Source organism: Mandrillus leucophaeus, unplaced genomic scaffold (genome assembly GCF_000951045.1).
Source record: "Mandrillus leucophaeus isolate KB7577 unplaced genomic scaffold, Mleu.le_1.0 Scaffold174, whole genome shotgun sequence".
NCBI classification, from domain to species: domain Eukaryota; kingdom Metazoa; phylum Chordata; class Mammalia; order Primates; family Cercopithecidae; genus Mandrillus; species Mandrillus leucophaeus.
The window spans coordinates 582,363-604,739 of NW_012101743.1; the positions used below are offsets into that span (position 1 = coordinate 582,363).

Genomic DNA, 22,377 nt, shown 5'->3' on the forward strand with positions numbered 1-22,377 from the left:
AAGTGAATATCACCACTGATCCCACAGAAATACAAACTACCATTAGAGAACACTATAAACACCTCTATGCAAATAAACTAGAAAATATAGAAGAAATGAATAAATTCCTAGACACATACACCCTCCCAAGACTAAAACAGGAAGAAGTCAAACCCCTGAACAGACCAATAACAAGTTCTAAAGTTGAGGCAGTACTTAATAGCCTACCAACCTAAAAAAGCCCAGGACCAGACGAATTCACAGCTGAATTCTACCAGAGGTCCAAAGAGGAGCTGGTAGCATTCCTTCTGAAACTATTCCAAATAATAGAAAAAGAGAGACTCCTCCCTAACTCATTTTTATGAGGCCAGCATCATCCTGATACCCAAACCTGGCAGAGACACAACAAAACAAGAAAATTTCAGGCCAACATCCCTGATGAACACCAATGTGAAAATCCTCAATGAAATACTGGCAAACCGAATCCAGCACCACCATCAAGTCAGCTTCATCCTTGGGATGCAAGGCTGGTGCAACATAGGCAAATCAATAAACATAATCCATCACATAAACAGAACCAATGACAAAACCCACACGATTATCTCAATACATGCAGAAAAGGCCTTTGATAAAATTCAACACCACTTTATGCTAAAAACTCTCAATAAACTAGGTATTGATGGAACGTATCTCAAAATAATAAGAGTTATTTATGACAAACCCACAGCCAATATCATACTCAATGGGCAAAGGCTGGAAGCATTCCCTTTGAAAACTGGCACAAGACAAGGATGCCCTCTCTCATCACTCCTATTCAACATCATATTGGAAATTCTGGCCAAGGCAATCAGGCAAGAGAAAGAAATAAAGTGTATTCAAATAGGAAGAGAGGAAGCCAAATTGTCTCTGTTTGCAGATGACATGATTGTATATTTAGAAAACCCCGTCATCTCAGCCCAAAATCTCCTTAAGCTGATAAGCAACTTCAGCAAAGTCTCAGGATACAAAAATCAATGTGTAAAAATCAGAAGCATTCCTATACACCAATAAGAGACAAACAGAGCCAAATCATGAGTGAAGTCCCATTCACAATTGCTACAAAGAGAGTAAAATACCTAGGAATACAACTTACATGGGATATGAAGGACCTCTTTAAGGCAAACTACAAACCAGTGTTCAAGGAAATAAGAGAGGACACAAACAAATGGAAAAACATTCCATGCTCGTGGATAAAAATAATCAATATCATGAAAATGGCCATACTGCCCAAAGTAATTAATAGATTCAATGCTATCCTCATCAAGTTACCATTGACTTTCTTCACAGAATTAGAAAAACCTATATTAAATTTTATATGGAACCAAAAAAGATCCTGTACAACCAAGACAATTCCTAATCAAAAAGAACAAAGCTGGAGGCATCATGCTACCTGAGTTCAAACTATCTTACAAGGATATGAACAGACACTTCTCAAAGGAAAATAAACATATGAAAAAGAGCACATCATCACAGGTTATTAAAGACATGCAAATCAAAACCACAATGAGTTACCATCTCACACCAATTAGAATGGCAATCATTAAAAAGGAAATAACAGATGCTGGAGAGGATGCCGAGAAATAGGAACACTTTTACACTGTTGGTGGGAGTGTAAATTAGTTCAAACATTGTGGAAGACAATGCGGCGATTCCTCAAGGATCTACAACCAGAAATACCATTTGACCCAGCAACCCCATTACTGGGTATATACCCAAAGGATTATAAATCATTCCATTATAAAGACACATGCACACGTATGTTTATTGCAGCACTGTTCACAATAACAAAGACTTGGAACCAACCCAAATGCCCATGAATGATAGACTGGATAAAGAAAATGTGGTACATATACGTCATGGAATACTGTGCAGCTCATAAGTTTTAATTCCTATGCAACACATATATATATATTTTTTAATTTGGGAAAAATAAACTGAAGCTTTCATTTAAATACCAAACCAAAGTGCTATCCTGCCCTTCCTTACCCGTGCTCTTGTCATGAACATTAAAATATGTCTTGGACTCTTGGACCTTGCTTTCCAAAGAGTCAATGTACAAAGAGAAAACCCCTATACCTGTAAGCTTTCTTAGGTTTACTTTAGAGTATAGAAGCTTAGTCAGTGCCTGTCTTTTGTCTCATTGTTCTAATTTCCCCGGCTCCCTGCAGTTCTGCCTAATAATTGACCATAACTGCAAGAATATCCCATTTAATTCCTGAGCCAATATTGACATAAGCAAGTTATATACTAACAGTGTTCCATACCTTAGCTTGTCCTCCAGTTCTCAATCTGCATTTTGTTCAGTAATTTCATATGCTGCCTCTTTCATGGACCTTCAGCCCTCTGCTTCTTTAGAAATGATAAATAAGACTATGACTCTTCTCACAAGAAGGCCATAATCCAGTTTTCTCTCAAAGAAAAGTAATGGCTTTGAGTTCCAGTCTACTGGACCAGAGCCTATATCTTGTCCAGCTTTTGGTGGGCTTCTTTTCTGGGGTACAAGGTAACTGTGTCCTTTGTAACAAGTGGCCAGGTGAGAAAGCAGTCACAAAGGTGGAAGAGAGCAACATTTGGGACAAAAGCCTCGTGGAAGAGGTACACAGCAATTAACCCAGTCACTAATGTTTGCACTGAAGAGGTTGGCCAGGCAGTTTTAATACAACTCTGACTCTTGGGTCTTTCTGTAGGGAAATGTCTAATTCTATGGGTGACCTGTAGTACATTGGACTTCAGACAATGTGGTTCACACTCATGAGTTAGGATCTCTTTGATGTTCCTTACAGTAAGGCAACAAGTTTCTATTTTCAAGAAAGCACTGTTTCAGTTCAGTAGCTCCTCCATTTCTCAACAGAGTCTAGGACTCATAAGATATGAAGGGCAAAATTAAAATTTATAGGATGGGACTTGAATATTATTAGTGATAATCTATGTGTAAGAAATTTGTACATGTGATAGACAAGAATAAACATTACTAGGAGTAAATGGAACTATTGGTTAAGAGTAAATCAATATCTTAGTCAATCATTTGTTACTGATTCAACAATATTTTTCAGCACGTAGTGTATGTGGGCTATTCAAGCACTGGGAATTCAACATTACAAGAAACAGGCTAAAAAGTCCCTGGGTAATGGAGATTTTAAATGTACTTCTTTTCTCTGAAATTTTACTCTGGAATAGAGAACAATAAATGAACTTAATAAAAGGTAAAGTTTTAAGGATAATCATAAAAGCAAGGTTACAGAGACAGAAAAATCTGAGCTTGAAATTTGCCTCTATCACATACTACCTGAATAACAATGGGCAGGTTAATTAATTTGCATCAACTCTTAGCATCAACTTCTATATATGATAATCAGAAGTAATGAAAACTACTTTGGAAGATTTTTGTGAGCATGTAATAAGACAACATATGTAAGCCTACTAGTACAAGAACTTGATACACATCTTACCCTTTCCTTATGAGAATAGAAGAGGCATCCATACTTTTGTCCACCTGGCACAAGACACTCTTTTCCATTATCTTTGTCTACTCTGGATTGGAAACCCCTTTCTGTTTTATTTGATAAACTCATTATAATATTGTTCTTTTAACACTCCAAATTTAGTTCAGTTTAACTGGTATTTATTATTTACTTTGTGCCAGAAAAGATGCTAAATTTTGGAAATACAAAAATGAATAACAGAATTCTTCCCTTGTTTTTTCTCACAACCTAGTGGAAGAAATAGGCAAAAATAAATAAATTTTATGCAATGTGGTAACTGCTATTACAGATCTAATCCCAGAGTGCTCTGAAAGGACATAGGAGGGACATCTACGCCAGATTGGAGAGAAGGAGGTTCAGTGACAGCTTTGTGAAGCACATTATATATATAACAACCAATAATTCCCTAAAAATACGGAGATTCATGAATCCACAATTCTCTCAATTTTAAACTGAAGGCTAAGTGTCTAGGACAACACTTCAATATTCCTTTATAAGCATGCCATTTGTGTAGTACATCCTTTAATACACTCCATCAAGTGAAGCTCTTATTAGATTCATTAAGGAGAATGGACAACTCCATTCATGTAGCTTCAAAGGCAGTGATTTATGTCCAAAATGTTAGAGAGTCAGCATAATATAGTTTGGTAGTTCTCATTGTTGGTAGATAGCTGAAGTGGTTGAAGAGGGACTGGCTTAAGAAATACAGATGACTTGACCCTATTATCAATGAATTGAATCAAAATCCTTGGAGAGGAGGCCCAGACATCTGTATTTTTAAGAACTCCCCAGTCAATTCAGATGCACAGTGAGTGTTAAAAATAAGTAGTATAGTGGTTTAAACAGCTTATACAGGTGTTCTCTTCATGGCTCAGTAATGAACTTGTCCTGTTACTTGAGTGAGTCATTTCATGTTTCTTGTCCTTAATTTCCTTCTCCACAAGATGAGACTGTCTCCAAGGTCTGACACTCTTATACCATGGCTCTCTTTCTTTATTTCTGGACAATATTTCTCCTGCTCATTCACTGCAAAACACACTTTGATATTTTGATTTGCGTACTATTTACTTTATTCAAGCACATGGTGATTCTCAAACTGATTTATACTGTGGAAGAAAATTAACATTCTCAAGGAAAAGATTTAGCCAAAGCACATTTTTTGAAGTCTTATGTAATTAAATCAAATTTAATAACAGTTGAGAACATATTTTCATGTAATGAAATAATCCAGATTGTGATATATTGGAAGGAGTTATTCTCCAAGGGACAGTACAATCAATGATAGATGGAGAAGAGTTAGAACAGCCAGACTTACTGACTTTTTAGAATTTAGTCTAAAGAAAAAATAAACATTTCTGGTGTTAAATATACTTCTTGTTTATGTTTCTGGAAAGGTAATCTAATCGATATTGAGAGAACTTGTTGATCTGGATAAATTTAAGGTTTCCTTCTCATAAAATGTATTTAAAATACAAGAATATACAAAGTATTGCATACAGGTCAATATGTCTATAATTCTGTGAAATAAATTAGAATGATTTAAAAACTAGAACCTCTGTGGCCAATAAAGTGATGCTGGCATTAAGAATATTACTATCTGTGTTACAAGTTTTGAAGTAAATCAAATCCCCTGAAATGGCCAGATTATTTCTATTGTATTCTAAAAGAAAGTATATAGTCTATGAGTCCGAATGTTTGTCAATTGCTCCAGTTCATAAGGTCAATAGGCAATACTGTTCAGAGTACTTTATCTAGTGATAGCAGGAATAAATCGTTGATAGGGAATAAAGCTTGTTTGGAAATAAAGCATAAATGTTTAACCCAATACTATGTGCTAGTTGCCTCATTCAAGGTTATTCAAATTGGAAATAGTAGAATGAATGTTATAATAAAGGAACTGAAATCCAAGGTATGTGAAAATGTGGAGTACCTGGCTTCTTGGAGAGAGTTCAGGTTTTCAGGCCTGGATGAATTGGTTCCAAGCCTGAGAGAATGGCTTATGGACTATGAAAGACAGGTTTAGACACTGAAAGCCTGAGAAATAGAGACTATGTTTTCTCATTCCTTCCTGCTAATGAAAAAAAAAAAAAAATCAAAGCTGTATACACATAGGACAAGGTTGTTTAGTGGAATAAGCAAAGACTTTGGAATGACGTTAATGTGGCTTCAAATCCCAGCTATGTAATTCTAGCCCTGGGGATATCACTTTACATCCTGAGCCTCAGTTTTCTCAATTATTAAATAAAAATAACATGTCAATCTGGTACTATTGTTGTAAAGATAGAAGATAATAGAGATGTTCTTTGACACATGATGTGGTCATGTCCTAATGAACCCTTCATAATATGAAAATGTTGTCAGTTCAAAATGCATTTAATACACCAATCTTTCAGACCATCATAACTTAGCCTGGTCTACCTTAAAAGTGCTTAAACACTTACATTAGCCTACAGTTGACCAAAACCATCTGGCAACACGGCACACTACAGAGTATCAGTTGTTTACTCTTATGAAAGCATGGTGGACTGGGTGCTGTGTCTGGCTGCGGCTACCCATCACTGTGAAAGAGAATCATACCGCATATAGCTAGCCTGCGAAAAGATCAAAAATCAAATTTTGAAGTATGGTTTCTATTGAATGTGTATCACTTTCACACCATTCTGAAGTCAAATGATCGTCAGTTGAACCATCGTAAGTCAATGATTTTCTTTATATGAAAATGACCAAAATAAGTTTGTTACACTACAGGAATTCAACTAACGATAGACCCTCTATTATTAAAAACAGTCTGTGCCTTAGGCTTGCTTATTTTTGTACCAATTCTTGAGTTTCTGGAAGCCCTGAATAACTTTTTGTGAAGATATATCATAAATAACACTGACACCAATGTTCTTACATCCTCTGCATAAGTTTAATGAACTTCTGAAGTTCCATAAAAATATAGAGTGAAACTAGTTTCTCCCCTACTGGGAAAAAAGGTTTTAAAGGAGATATTTTAAAAATAATTTCAACTTTTCTTTTAGACTAAGGGGAAACATGTGCAGGCTTTTTACATGGACATATTGTGTGATGTTGAAGTTTGAAGTATAAATGAGCCTGTCACCACGGCAGCAAGGATAATACCTAATAGAAAGTTTTTCAGCCCTTGCCTCCTTCCCTTTCTTCCCACCAGTAGTCTCCAATATCTATTGCTCCCATTTTTATGTCTATGCATACCCAATGTTTAGCTTCCACTTATAAGTAATAACATGCAGTATTTGGTTTTCTGTTCCTGCATTAATTTGCTTAGGATAATGGCCTCCAACTGCACCCATGTTGCTACAAGGAATATATTATTATTTTTTATGGCTGCATAGTATTCCATGGTGTATATGTGCCACATTTTCTTCATCAAGTCCACCACTGATGGGTACCTAGGTTGACTCTATGTCTTTGCTATTGTAAATAGTGCTGTGATCAACATATGTGTGTATGTGACTTTTTGGTAGAATGATGTAATTTCCTTGATGTATATACTCAGTAATGGGATTGCTGGGTCAGATGGTAGTTATGTGTTAAGTTCTTTGAGAAATCTCCAAACTGCTTTCCACAGTGGCTGAACTAATTTACACTGTCCACCAACAGTATATAAGCATTCCCTTTTTCCCATAGCTTCACCAGCATCTACTTTTTTAAACTTTTTAAAAATAACCATTGTGACTAGTGTGAGATGGTATCTCCTTGTGGTTTTTCTTTGTGTTTCTATGATGATTAGTGATATTCAGTATTTTTTCAGACTAGTTACTTATTTGTCTTCTTTTCAGTAGTGTCTGTTCGTGTCCTCTGCCCATTTTTTAACAGGGCTATCTCCTTTTGCTTGTTGAATTGTTCCTATAGATTCTGGATATTAGACCTTTGCTGAATGCATAGTTTGTGAATATTTTCTCCCAATTCTGTTGGTTGTCTGTTTACTCTATTAATAGTTTATTTTGCTGTGCAGAAGCTGTTTAGTTTAATTAGTTCCCTCTTATCAATTAAGAATTAATTTTTTCATGTGCTGCTGGATTCGGTTTGCTAGCAACTTGTAGAGTACTTTTGCATCTGTGTTCATTGGGGATATTGGTCCATAATTTTCTTTTTTATTGTATTTTTGCCAGGTTTTGGTATTACGGTGATGCTGGCTTCATAGAATGAATTAGGAAGAAAAACTTTCTCCTCTATTTTTAAAAATAGTTTCAGTAGAATTGGTACCAGCTCTTCTCTCTATGTCTCGTAGAATTTGGCTTTGAATTTATGTAATTCAAGGCTTTTTGGTTGGTAGGCTTACTACCAATTAAATTTTAGAACTTGATATTAGTCTGTTCAGGGCTTCAGTTTCTTTGTGATTCAATCTTGGGAAATTGTGTTTCCAGGAATTTATCTATTTTCTCTAGATTTTCTAATTTGTGTCCATAGAGGTGTTCATAATAGTCCCTGAGAATCTTGTATTTCTGTGGGGTTAGTTGTAGTGTTCCCTTTGTCATTTCTGATTGCATTTATTTAGATCCTCTCTTTTTTGTTAGTCTTGCTAGTGGCCTATCAATCTTCTTTATCCTTTCGAAGAAACAATTTTTGGTTTTGTTCATTCTTTATATGGATTTTGGGGTCTCAATTTTCATTCAGTTCTGCTTAAATGAGGTATTTTTTAAAATCATGCTAACTGATTTAATGTTTTGAATTCTCTCTGTAGGTAAAAAAGTCTCCTAGAGTGGTTTGTTTAAAAGACAAGAGTTAGTGTTTGTTTTGTTACATATTGTTTTGTTTTCCGGATGACCTATCATTCTGTTTTCCATCTAATCTTTTTGTGTGCTGGGCAAAAGTATTACCTCTGCGTGTTTACTATCCCATGAGTCAGTTACCAACAGTGATGATATACGTGTGTAGTTTGGAAAGTGGCTTGATAGAAAATATAAAATATAAATGTAAAATATTGCTTGCAATAAGTTTATTTGAAGCTATAAAGCACAGAGATCTTAATGACATTGTACAAGAAGAAGAGTTTTCATAGCATAAAAATGGATGTGATTGGAAACATATGGTTTTTCTCTCTAAACTACAGCTTAAAGACCCAGTGGTGGAAAGTTTCTTGGTTCTGTATTGTATGTACCTTTTTTCTTTGCACAAAGCAGGTGCTCGAAATAAATGTGCATTTAGTACTTGAATGAATGAATGAATGAAGAATATATTTCACAACCAGTGCATAAAAGTGCAGTTTGTAAAATTATGTGCAAATAGGTAGATCATCACGGCCTCAGTGTGAACCACTGGTGACCAAAGTTTGTAAATTCTCAACATAACTTGAAATAAGGCTATTGGCAATGTACATAAGTTGCACCTGAATTGAGATGAGCAAATCAAACTATTCAGTACATTTATATGAATACATTTGAATTCAAGCATTCATGTCTTAGAAAATACAAACTAATCTTGGAGTTGCAGCCTTACTAACAACTGTAACAATTTGTAACAATTCACTTAATATTTATAAATGTATGAGTCCCTATGTCTTTTTCTTTTCTTTTCTTTTATTATTATTATACTTTAAGTTCTAGGGTACATGTGCATAACGTGCAGGTTTGTTACATATGTATACTTGTGCCATGTTGGTGTGCTGCACCCATCAACTCGTCAGCACCCATCAACTCGTCATTTACATCAGGTATAATGGGTTGCTATAAAAAAATACTATGAACTTGGTGGCTTATAAACAACAGAAATTTACTTTTTCCAGTTTTGAAGACTGAAAGTGCAAGTTCAGGGTGTCAGAACCCTCAGATTCTGCTGAGGGTCCTCTTCCAGGTTTCAGACTGCCTTCTGGCTTTGTCCTCATAAGGCAGAAGGAGTGAGAGAGCTCTCTGAGGGTCTCTTTTATATGGAATCTAATCCCATATATGAGACTTCTGCCCTACTCAGCTCACAAAGGCCTCACCACCAAATATCATCACATTGGGAGGTAGAATTTCATCATATGAATTTTGGGGGAGACATAAACATTCAGTCCATAACACTCTATAAAATTAGAGATTTCCACTAAATAATCCTTAAATTCCCTTCTGTTACTCTTTACAATTATACACACACACACAGACACACACACACACATACACACGTGTGTATGATGTATATGTATCTAGCTATTTATCTCTCTATATGTAATGTTATAATTCTATAATACCACTAGGTAAGTGTTGTGTTTGTTCGTGTTATCACTGATGAATTTTGTCTGCCTGAAGATCTTTAGTGAGCCCAGCTAGCGCACATTCATGACATGTGGTTGCTTTGGCTGCAGGAATCTAAAACTGAATAAAGCCAAGAAGCCTGTTCTTTCTGATTCTCTCCAAAAAAGGTCAAACTAAATCTTCCATCATATAACTCTAATGCGAGGAAGCAAGAAGCAGAACTATATCCTGCCATTTGCCCCTTGCCCCTGCCGAAGGAGACAGACCAGAATTAAGGGATTTCAGGGCTCTGAACTGCTACTCTATATATATTTGGACAGGACACAAGTTAGTACTCTTTTCATAGATGAGCCCACCGGTAAATGACAAGTTTTCCTAGCAAATAAAATACGAGAGAGAGCACTTTTTAAAATTAGTCCATAGCAACATGCAAAATTTGATGAAAGAGGCTACAAATGATGTTGTTTATGTAAAAGCAATTTCTTTGCTAAATTAATATGGTTATAAATTGAAAAATAGTTTTATCTTCCTTTTATTGAGTGTGGTCTTTCACAGCAGTACTGGGATCACAATAATAATGGTATGCTAATAAAATACTGGACATATTCCTCTGCTATAGAATGTCTTTTAAAAAATCAAGTCAAAGAATTATATTATTTATTGTGATAAAAATCTTTAACATGAGATCTACCCTCTTAACAAATTTTTAAGTGCACAATACAATATTGTTAACTCTAGGCACAATGTTGTCCAGCAGATATCTAGAATGTATTTGTCTTATATAACCTAAATTTTATCCCTATTGAACAGCAACTTCCCATTCCATTACCCACAATCCATGGCAACTGCCACTGTACCTCTGCTTCAATGAGTCTGCCTATTTTACATTCCTTATATAAGTGGGGTCCTAAAGTATTTGTCTTTATGCAACTGGCTTATTTAATTTAGCATAGCGTTCTCAAAGTTTATTCATGTTGTTGCCAAGAGCAGAATTTCCTTCTTTTATCAGGCTGAATAATATTACACTGTATGTATGCCATATTTTCTTTATCCATTCATGCATTTATGGGCATTTGGGTTGTCTCTTTATCTTGGCCATTGTAAATAATGCTGCGATGAACATGGGAGTGCATATACCTCTTCCAGATCCAGATATCAGCAGCTCATAATTGCCATATGATACTTAGAATATATGGCAATTCTATTTTTAATTTGGGGGAACCCTCAGTACTCTTTTCCATAGATGCTGCACCATTTGTCATTTCCACCAATGGTGTACAAGGGTTTGCCAACACTTGTTATATGTTATTTTTTGATAATATCTATCCTAACAGGTGTGAGGTGATATCTTGCTAAGGTCTTTATTTGTATTTCTTTTTTTAAAAATTATATTTTGAGTTCTGGGATACGTTGAAGAATGTGCAGGTTTGCTACATAGGTATACACATGCCATAGTGGTTTGCTGCACCCATCAACCCATCACCTACATTAGGTATTTCTCCTAATGCTATCCCTCCCCTAGCCCCCGACCCTCAGACAGTCCCCAGTGTGTGATCTTCCCCTCCATGTGTCCATGTGTTCTCATTGTTCAACTCTCACTTATAAGTGAGAACATGAGATGTTTGGTTTTCTGTTCCTGAACTTATGAGCTCAAGGTTGGGGCAAAGTTACAGATTAATAGCATCTCAGGGCAAAGCAATTGTTCAGGGTACAGGTCAAAATGGGGTTTCTTATGTCTTCCCTTTCTACATAGACACAGTAACAGTCTGATCTCTCTTTCTTTTCCCTACATGCCCATTTTCATGATATTGATTCTTCCTATCCATGAGGATGAAATGTTTTTCCATGTTTTATATCTTCTCTTAATTCCTTGAGCAGTGGTTTGTAGTTCTACTTTAAGAGGTCCTTCACATCCCTTGTTAGCTGCATTCTGAGGTATTTTACTCTCTTTGTAGCAACTGTGAATGAGAGTTCATTCACTATTTGGTTCTCTGCTTCCCTATTGTTGGTATAAAGGAATGCTTGTAATTTCTGCACATTGATTTTTTTTTTTTCCTGAGACTTTGCCGAAGGTGCTTATCAGTTCAAGAAGTTTTGCAGCTGAGATGATTGGGTTTTCTAAATAAAAAATTGTGTCATCTGCAAAGAGAGACAACTTGAATTCCTCTCTTCCTATTAGAATACCCTTTATTTCTTTCTCTTGCCTAATTTCCCTGGCCAGAACTTCCAATATTACATTTAATATGAGTGGTGAGAGAGAGCTTCCTTCTCTTGTGCTGGTTTTCAAATGGAATGCTTCCAGTTTTTGCTCATTCAATATGATATTTTCTGTAGGTTTGTCGTAAATAGCTCTTATTATCTTCAAATATCTTCCATCAATACATAGTTTATCGAGAGTTCTTAACACGAAGGTATGTTGAATTTTATCAAGGGTCTTTTCTGCGCCTATTGAGATAATCATGTGGCTTTTGTCATTGGTTCTGTTTATGTGATGGATTACATTTATTGATTTGCATATGTTGAACCAGACTTGCATCCCTGGGATGAACCTGACTTGATCGTGGTGATTAAGTTTTTTGATGTACTGCTGATTTCAGTTTGCTAGTGTTTTATTAAGAATTTTTGCATCAATGCGCATCAGGAATATTGGCCTGAAGTTTTCTGGTTTTGTTGTTTCTTTTCCCGGTTTTGGTATCCGGATGATGCTGGCTTCATAAAATGAGTTAGGCAGGACACCCTCCTTTTCAATTGTTTCAAGTTTCAGAAGGAATGGTATCAGCTCCTCTTTGTATTTCTGGTAGAATTCAGCTGTGAATCCGTCCGGTCCTGGGCTTTGTTTATTTATTTTTTATTTTTTTTATTGTTAGGCTATTAATTAATGTCTCAATTTCAGAACTTTTTATTGATCTCTTCATGGATTTAACTACTTCCTGGTTTAGTCTTGGTAGGGTGTATCATCCAGGAATTTACCCATTTCTTCTAGATTTTCTATTTTATTTGCATAGAGGAGTTTGTAGTATTCTCTGATGGTAGTTTGTATTTCTGTGGGGTTAGTGGTGATATGCTCTTTATCATTTATTATTGTGGTGATTTGATTCTTCAAAATTTGCCTTTTTTTTTTTCAAAAAAGCAGCTCCCAGATTCATGACTTTTTAGAGAGTTTTCATGTCTCTATCTCCTTCAATTTTTCTCTAATTTTAGTTATTTCTTCTCTTCAGCTAGCTTTTGGATTAGTTTGCTCTTATCTCTCTAGCTCTTTCAATTGTGATGTTAGGGTGTTGATTTGAGATCTTTCTAGTTTTCTGATGTGAGCATTTAGTGCTATAAAATTCCCGCTTAACGCTGCTTTAGCTGTGTCCCAGAGATGCTGGTATGTTTTCTCTTTTTTCTCATTAGTTTCAAAGAACTTGATTTCTGTCTTAATTTTATTATTTATCCAGGAGTCATTCAGGAGCAGCTTATTCAATTTCCATGAAATTGTGTGGTTTTGAATGAATTTCTTAATCCTGAGTTCTAATTTGATTACACAATGGCCAGAGAGACTGTTTGTTATGATTTCATTACTTTTGCATTTGCTGAGGAGTGTTTTAGTTCCAATTATGTGTTCAACTTTAGAATAAGTGCCATGTGGCACTGAGAAGAATGTATATTCTATTGATTTTGCGTAGAAAGTTCTGTAGATGTCTACTAGGTTCACTTGATCCAGAGCTGACTTTAAGTCTTGAATGTCCTTGTTAATTTCCTGTCTCATTAATCTGTCTAATACTGACAGTGGGGTGTTTTAGTCTCCCACTATTATTGTCTGGGAGTCTAAGTCTCTTTGTAGGTCTCTAATAACTGGTTTTATGAATCTGGGTGCTCCTGTAGTGGGTGCATTTGTATTCAGAATAGTTAGTTCTTCTTGCTGAATTGTTCCCTTTACCATTTGTAATGACCTTCTTTGTCTTTTTTTATCTTTGTTGGTTTAAAGTCTGTTTCATCAGAGACTAGGATTGCAACCCCTGCTTTTCTTGGCTTTCATTTTGCTTGATAAATTTTCCTCCATCCCTTTATTTTGAACCTGGGTGTGTCTCTGCACGTAAGATGGGTCTCCTGAATACAGCACACTGATGGGTCTTGACTCCTTATCCAATTTGCCAGTCTGCGCCTTTTAATTGGAGCATTTAGCCCATTTACATTTAAGGTTAGTATTGTTGTGTGTGAATCTGATAATTATATGTTTGGGGTTGATCTTCTCATGGAGTATCTTAATGGTGTTCTCTGTATTTCCTGAAATTGCATATTGGCCTATCTTGGTAGGTTGGGGAAATTATCTTGGATAATATCCTGAAGTGTGTTTTTCAGCTTGTTTACATTCTCCCTGTTTCCTTCTGGTACTCCAATCAGTTGTAGGTTCTGTCTTTATATGAAGTCCCATATTTATTGGAGGCTTTGTTCATTCCTTTTCATTCTTTTTTTTTTCTATTCTTGTCTGTAGGTCTTATTTTAGTAAGGTGGTCTTCAAACTCTGGTGTCTTTTCTTCTGTTTGGTCAATCTGGCTGCTGGTACTTGTGTATGCTTCATGAAGTTCTCACGCTATGTTTTTCAGCTCCATCAGGTCATTTCTGTTTCTCTCTAAACTGGTTGTTCTAGTTAGAAATTCCTCTAACCTTTTATCAAAGTTCTTAGTTTCTTTGCATTGGGTTAGAACATGCTTCTTTAGCTCATCATAGTTTTTTACTATTCATCTTCTGAAGCCTACTTCTGCCAATTCATCCATCTGATCCTCCATCGAGTTCTGTGCCCTTGATAGAGAGATGTTGTACTTATTTGGAGGAGAAGACGCACTCTGACTTTTTGGGTTTTCAGCATTTTTAGAAACTGATTCTTTCTCATCTTCATGAGTGTGTCTAGTTTTAGTCTTTGAGGCTGCAGACCCTTGGATGGGGTTTTTGTGGGGGCCTTTTTGTTGTTGATGTTGTTGTTAATGCTGTTTCTGTAACTTTCTATTTGTTTTTAATTTCAGTACTCAGGTCCCTCTTATGCAGGGCTGCTGAAGTTTGCTGGGGTTTGCTTGCGCCTTATTCATCTGATTTCTTCCCACACCTGGAGATGTTACTCAAGGGTGCTGAAGAGCAGCAAAGATGGGTTCCTTCTCCTTCTTCTGGGACCTCTGACCTTGAGGGGCACCAACCTGATGACAGTAGGACTGCTCCTGTATAGGGTGTCTGACAACCCCTGTTGGAGGGTCTCACTCAGTTGGGTGGCAGTTGGGGAGCAGGACCCTTTTAAAAAAGCACTTTGTCCCTTGGTGGAGAAGGCATGTTTTGCCAGGGTGGGAACCTACTCATCTGGGCTGCTGGGATTCCTCAGAACTACCAGGAGGAGAGGATAAGTCTACTGGTCTGCAGAGACTGTGGCCACACCTCCACTTAGGGGCTCAGGCCCAGGGAGATCTGACTTCTGTCCCTGAGTCTCTTGCCAGAGTTATTGGAGATCCTGCAGGGAAGACCTGTCCAATGAGGAAGGACGGGTTGGAGTAAGCCTGAAGGGGCACTCTGGCCACAGACTGCCACAGCTGGTGTGTTAGGCTGTGGGGACAAGTCTTGCGAACAAGCTATCCAGCCTCCGGGGCTCCAGCAGGGGAAAGGCACTGCCTGGAGCTATAGAAATGGGTGTCATCCTTCCCTTTCCCAGGGAGCTTAGTGTGTTGCAACTGCTTAGGCAGTTGCAAGTATCAGTACTGGCTGCTGCCCCTCCCCCAAGGAGCTCAAGGGGATGAGACAGGGACAGCTGATGGTGGTTGCCCCTTTCCCCAGGAGTTCAGTAGGTTTAAGCAGATTCCTGCTGAGAGACTGTAAGAATCTGTGCATTCTGGATTTGGGACACTAGGCCTTGGTGGCATGGGTTCATAAGTGGGATCTCTCGATCCCTGGGTTGCACAGCTCCATGGAAAAAACACAGTTTCCATGGCTGGATAGCGTGCTCACTCACCGCCTCCCTTGGCTGGGGGAAGAGAGTTCCCCTTCCCTGTGTGGCTCTCAGGTAGGCCGCAGCACCACACTGCTCTTCATTCTCTTTGTGGATCTAGCCAGCCTTCTAGTCAATTTTGATGAGAGTACCTGGATATCTTGGTTGCTGGTGAAGAATTCACATGCTTGTTATAGTTTTATCCTTGAGAACCTGGGAACACAACTGCTTCTAGCCAGCCATCTTGGCCCCGCCCCCTCAATAATTTTCTTTTAAAAACTTCAGTCTGGATATAAAAATAAATATTTGGCAAATAATTATTTTTTAATTTAAAAATAAAGCATAAATTTGATGATTTTTATTACTATTCTAAATTAATAATCATAGTGTGATACTGGCATAAGAACTGATATATACATCAATGTAACAAAGTTGAAAATCCAGAACTAAATCCACATATTTATGACAATTAATTTTCATTTGAAAATTCTTATTAATTTTTACTTTTTATGGATACATAATAGTTGTACATATTTATGGGTGAATGTGACATTTTGACATAAGCATACAATGTGTAGTGGTCAAACCTGGATAATTGGTATGTACCTTAACTCAAAAACATTGAGGCTTTTGAAAAAAAAAGAGAGCATTCCAAATCTTCTCTTCTAGCTATATTGAAATATACAATAAATTATTAGGTAAAGTTGCACTATTGTGCTATTGAACACTAGACCTTATTCCTTCTACCTAACTGTTTTTTTGTACCCATAAACCAACTCCTGCTTATAACCCACTCACTACTCTTCTCAGCCTCTGGTAACCACCATTCTATTCACTACATCCATGAGAGCAATTATTTTATCTCTCACATATGGGTGAAAACATGCAGTATATGTCTTCCTGTTCCTGGCTTATTTCATTTAACATAATCTCCTCCAGTTCCCTTCACGTTGCCACAAATGAAAAGATTTTATTTAATAGTTGCTGAATAATATTCCATTGTGTGTATATATGTATTTTATTTATCCACTTATCTATTGATGGACACTTATGTTGATTCCATATCTTGGCTGTTATAATTTTCGATAAGGGAACCAAGACCAATAGGGGAACAAAACAGTCTCTTTAACAAAGGGTTCTGGATAACTGAATATCCACAAGCAAAATAAATGTAGTTAGATTCTTACCACTCAAGATATGAAAAATAACTCAAAATGGATTAAAAACCTTAATGTAAGGACTCAAACTAAAATATCTGCTTGAAGAAAATATGGATGTAAATCTTCAAGAATGTGCATTATGCAATGTTTTCTTAAGTGTATCACTCAAATAAATGACAACCAAAGAAAAGGTGAATGGAACTTCACAAAAATTAGAAACAATTGTACATTACACAGGGACAATTATACATTATACAATTATGCATTACACAGGGAGAAGGAAGAACAAGATGGCAGAATAGAAGTCTCGACCTGTCATCCACCCAACTCTGCAAGGACACCAATTTAACAGCTACCTGCAAACAAACAAAAAGAAATCCTTTATAATAACAAAAAGTCAGGTGAGCACTCATATTACATGGTCTTAACTTTCTATCACTGAAAGAGGAACTGAAGAGGTAGAGAGAACAGTCTCAAATCACTGATGCTAAGCCTTCTCCATCCTATTGCAGTGGTGGTGTGGTGCATACAACTTTCCTGGGCCTGGGGGAGAACAATTGTGGGACATTAAACTCAGTGCTGTCCTGTTAAAGCAGAAATAAAAAATATACCAAACTCAGCTGATGCCCACCCACAGAGGGAACATTTAAACCAGCCTTTGGCAAAGGAAAATCCCCAATCTCAGCAGTCAAAACTCAATCCCTGCAAGCCTCACTACCACAGGCTAAAGTGCTCTAGCTCTCTTAAGTAAATTCAAAAGGCAGACTAGGCCATAAGAACTGCGATTCTTAGACAAGTTTAGTGCTGAACCAGGCTCAGAGGCAGTGGACTGGGGCGGTGGGGAGAGGTGTCATGCAACGTACTAAGACACCAGCTGGGATGGCTAATGCAATGCTGGCATTACCCCTTCCCTAACCCCAGGCTGCACAGCTTGTGGCTCCAAAGGAGACCCCTTTCATTCTTCTGAGGATAAAGGAGGGAAGAGTGAGAAGGAATTTGTCTTGCATCTTGGATACCAGTTCAGACACAGCAGAACAGGGTATCAGTTAGATGCATGAGGCCCTCATTCAAGGCCCTAGCTCCCAGATGATATTTCTAGACACATCTTGGGCCAGAAAAAAACCTGCTGTCTTGAAGGAAAGGACCCAGTCCTGGCAGCACTCATCACCTAACTGAAGAGGCCTGTGGCCCTTAATAACCAGCAGCAATACCCAGGTATTACCTTGAAAGCCTTGGGTGAGCCTCAGAGACATTCTGGCTTTAGTTGAGACTCAACACATTACCAACTGCAGTGGATACAGAAAGAAATCCCTTCAGCTTGAGAAAAGCAGAAGAAAGAGTAAAGCGAATTTGTCTTGGACTTTAGGTACCAGCTTGGCCACAGTGGGGTAAAGTGCCAAGTGGGTTCCTGAGGACTTCAAATTTGAGAATTTAATATTGAATGTCATTTTCTGGACCCGCCTTGGGTCAGAGGGGAGCCCACTGCCCTGAAGGGTGAGTCCCAAGCTATGCAGCATTCATCACAAGCTGATGTAAGAGCCCTTGGGTCTTAAGGGAACATTTGCGATAGGCTGGTAGTATTCCCCATGGACCTGTGGGAGTAAAGGCTATAAGATGAAGCTCTTCTGCCTTTGGAAAAGGGAGGAAAGAATGAGAAAGACTGTGTCTTGTGGTTTAAGTACCAGCTTAGCCACCTTAGCCACAGTACAGTAGAACACTAGGTAGATTTCTTACATTTTTGACTCTATTTTCAGACACCTGGATGGCAGCTCAGGATATATCTCAGGACTAGGGGACGGCCCCTAATTATATACAATGGCCTAGTTATATACAATAGTTATATACTATATATATTGTTATATACAGTGGCCTAGTTATATACAATAGTTATATACTATACACATTGTTATATACAATGGCCTAGTTAAATACAATAGTTACATACTATTGTATATGGCCCTTAGCCATGTACAATTGATTCTCAGCAAATATCATACTGAATTTGAAAAACTGAAAGTCTTTCCTCAGAGATCTGGAACACCACAATAATGCCCACTTTCTCCACTGTTATTGAACATAGTACTGAAGTCGTAGCTAGAGTAATAAGGCAAGAGATAGAAATAAAAGGCACACAAATTGCAAAGAAACAAGTCAAATAATTTGTTTGCAAGTGATATCATCTTATATTTGGAAAAACCTAAAGAGTCCACAATAAAACTATTAGAACTGTTTTGGTACCAGTACCATGCTGTTTTGGTCACTGTAGCCTTGTAGTATACCTTGAAGTCAGGTAGCATGATACCTCCAGTTTTGTTCTTTTTGCTTAGAATTATCTTGGCTATACGGGTTCATTTTTGGTTCCATGTGAAATTTAAAGTAGTTTTTTCTAATTCTGTGGAGAAAGTCAATGGTAGCTTGATGAAAATAGCATTGAATCTATAAATTACTTTGGGTAGAATGACAATTTTCATGATACTGATTCTTCCTATTCATGAGCATGAAATGTTTTTCCATTTGTTTGTGTCCTCTCTCATTTTCTTGAGCAGTGGTTTGTAGTTCTCCTTGAAGAAGTCCTTCATGTCCCTTGTAAGTTGTATTCCTAGGTGTTTTATACTCTTTGTAACAATTATGAATGGAAGTTAACTCATGATTTGCCTCTCTGCTTGTACATTGTTGGTGTATAGGAATGCTTGTGATTTTTGCACATTAATTTGTATCTTGAGACTTTGCTGAAGTTGCTTTTCAGCTTAAGGAGTTTTTGGGCTGAAATGATGTGGTTTTCTTAACATGCAATTGTGTCATCTGCAAGCAGAGATAATTTGACTTCCACTCTTCTTATTTGAATTCCTTTTATTACGTTTTCTTTTCTGATTACCCTGGCCAGAACTTTCAATACTATGTTGAAGAGGAGTGGTGAGAGACAGCCACCACACATCTACAACCATCTGTTCTTTGACAAACCTGACAAAAACAAGCAATGGAGAACGGATACTCTATTTAATAAATGATGCTGGAAAAACTGGCTAGCCATATGTAGAAAACTGAAACTGGACCTTTCGTTACAAATTATACATAAATTAATTCAAGATGGGTTGAAGACTAAACTGTAAAACCCCAAACCATAAAAACCATAGAAGAAAATCTAGGCAATACCAATCAGGACATAGGTATGAGCAAATACTTCATGACTACAATACCAGAAGTAATTGCAACAAAAGCCAAAATTGAAAAATGGGATCTAACTAAACTAAAGAGCTTCTCCATAGCAAAAGAAACTATCATCAGAGTGAACAGGAAACCTGCAGAATGACAGAAAAATTTTTGCAATCTATCCACCTGACAAATGTCTAATATCCAGAATCTACAAGGAACTTAAACAAATTTACAAAAAGTAAACCAACCCCATCAAAAACTGGACAAAGGATATGAACAGACACTTCTCAAAAGAAGACATTTATGCCATCAACAAACATATGAAAAAAAAGTCATTATCACTGGTCATTACAGAAATGCAAATCAAAACTACAATGAGATACCATCTCACGTCAGTCAGAATGGCGATTATTGAAAAGTCAGGAAACAACAGATGCTGGAAAGGCTGTGGGGTAATAGGAATGCTTTTACACTGTTGGTGAGAGTGTAGATTAGTTCAACCATTGCGGAAGAGTGTGGTGATTCCTCAAGGACCTAGAACCAGAAATACCATTTGACCCAGCAATCCCATTACTGGGTATATACCCAAAGGATTATAAATCATTTTATTATAAGGACACATGCACACGTGTGTTTATTGCAGCACTATTTACAATAGCAAATACACAGAACCACCCCAAATGCCTATCAGCGATAGACTGGATAAATAAATGTGGCACAGGTACACCCTGGAATACTATGCAGCCATAAAAAAAATGAGTTTATGTCCTTTGCCAGGGCATGGATGAAGCTGGAAGGCATCACCCTTAGCAAACTAACGTAGGAACAGAAAAGCAAATGCAGCATTTTTTCACTCATAAGTGGGAGTTGAAGATGAGAACACATGGACATGGAGCAAGGGGAACATCACACACCGGGGCCTGTCAGGGGGTGGGGGGCAAGGGGAGGGAGAGCATTAGCACAAATACCTAATGCATGTGGGGCTTAAAACCTAGATGATGGGTTGATAGGTGCAGTAAACTACCATAGCAAATGTATACCTATGTGGAAAACCTCATGTCCTGCACATGTATCCTGGAACTTAAAGTAAAATTAAATAAATCCATACATACATAAATACATAAATAAAATTTAAAAGAAAAACTATTGGAAATGATAAACAAATTCAGTAAAGCTGCAGGATACAAAATCAACATACAGAAGTCAGTTGCATTTCCAGATGCCAAAGGAGAACAATCTGAAAAACAAATTAAAAAGGTAATTTTATTTGTGACATCCACAAATCAAATTAATCACATATTGGAGGAATCAGTATTCTTAAAATGTCTATACTGCCTAAAGCAATCTACAGATTCAATGCAATCCCTATCAAAATACCAACGACATTCTTCACAGAAATAAAAATAATACTAAAATTTATATGGAACCACAGAAGACCTAGAATAGTCAAGGCTATCCTAAGGGAAAATAACAAAACTGGAGGAATAACATTACCTGGTTTCACATTATATTACAGAGCTATATTAAACAAAAAACTTGGTACTGGCATAAAAACAGAAACATAGACCTATGGAACAGAATAGAGAATTCAGAGACAAATCCACATACCTGTAGGTTTTTTTGTTAAAAAAAACAAAAAAAAAATCATTTCTTTTTTTTACAAAAGTGCCTAGAACATACAATGGGGAAAAGATAGTCTCTTCAATTAATGGTGCTGGGAAAACTGGATATCCATATGAAGAAGAGTGATGCTAGACCCCTATCTCTCACCATATACAAAAATCAAAACAAAGTGAATTGAAAACTTAAATTTAATACCTCAAACTATGAACTAGTATAAAAAAGTTTGAGGGAAAATCTTCAAGACATTGGTCTGAGCAAAAATTTCTTGAGCAATATACCACAAGCACAAGCAACCAAAGAAAAAATGGACAAATGGATTCACATCAAGTTAAAACACTTTTGCACAGCAAAGAAAACAATCAGCAAAATGAAGAGACAACCTACAAAATGGGAAAAAATATTTGCAAACTACCTATCTGACAAAGGATTAATAACCAGAATACATAAGGAGCTCAAATATATCTATAGGAAAAAAAATCTAATAATGCAATTAAAAATAGGCAATATATTTGAACAGACATTTTTTGTTCGTCTAGTCCAGCAAATGTCAAACACACCTAGAGTGAACTCACATATGGTGAAACACACCTATAGTGAACAAACAACTATTTATTTGCCATTTGTTTTAATAGAAAAACAAATGCCAAACAGACATATGAAAAGGTGCTCATCATCATTGATTATCAGAGAAAAGCACATCAAAACTACAATGAGATGTGATCTCACCCTAGTTAAAATGGCTTATATCCAAAACATAGGCAATAACAAATAATGACAAGGATGTGGAGAAAAAT

The 22,377-nt window shown here is 36.9% G+C and overlaps 1 pseudogene; it reads left to right on the forward strand.

Annotated features, from left to right (window-relative positions):
• The first annotated feature begins 2,442 nt into the window (after positions 1–2,442).
• The window catches only part of LOC105537549, an 83,447-nt pseudogene continuing 63,512 nt past the window's right edge, over positions 2,443–22,377 (forward strand).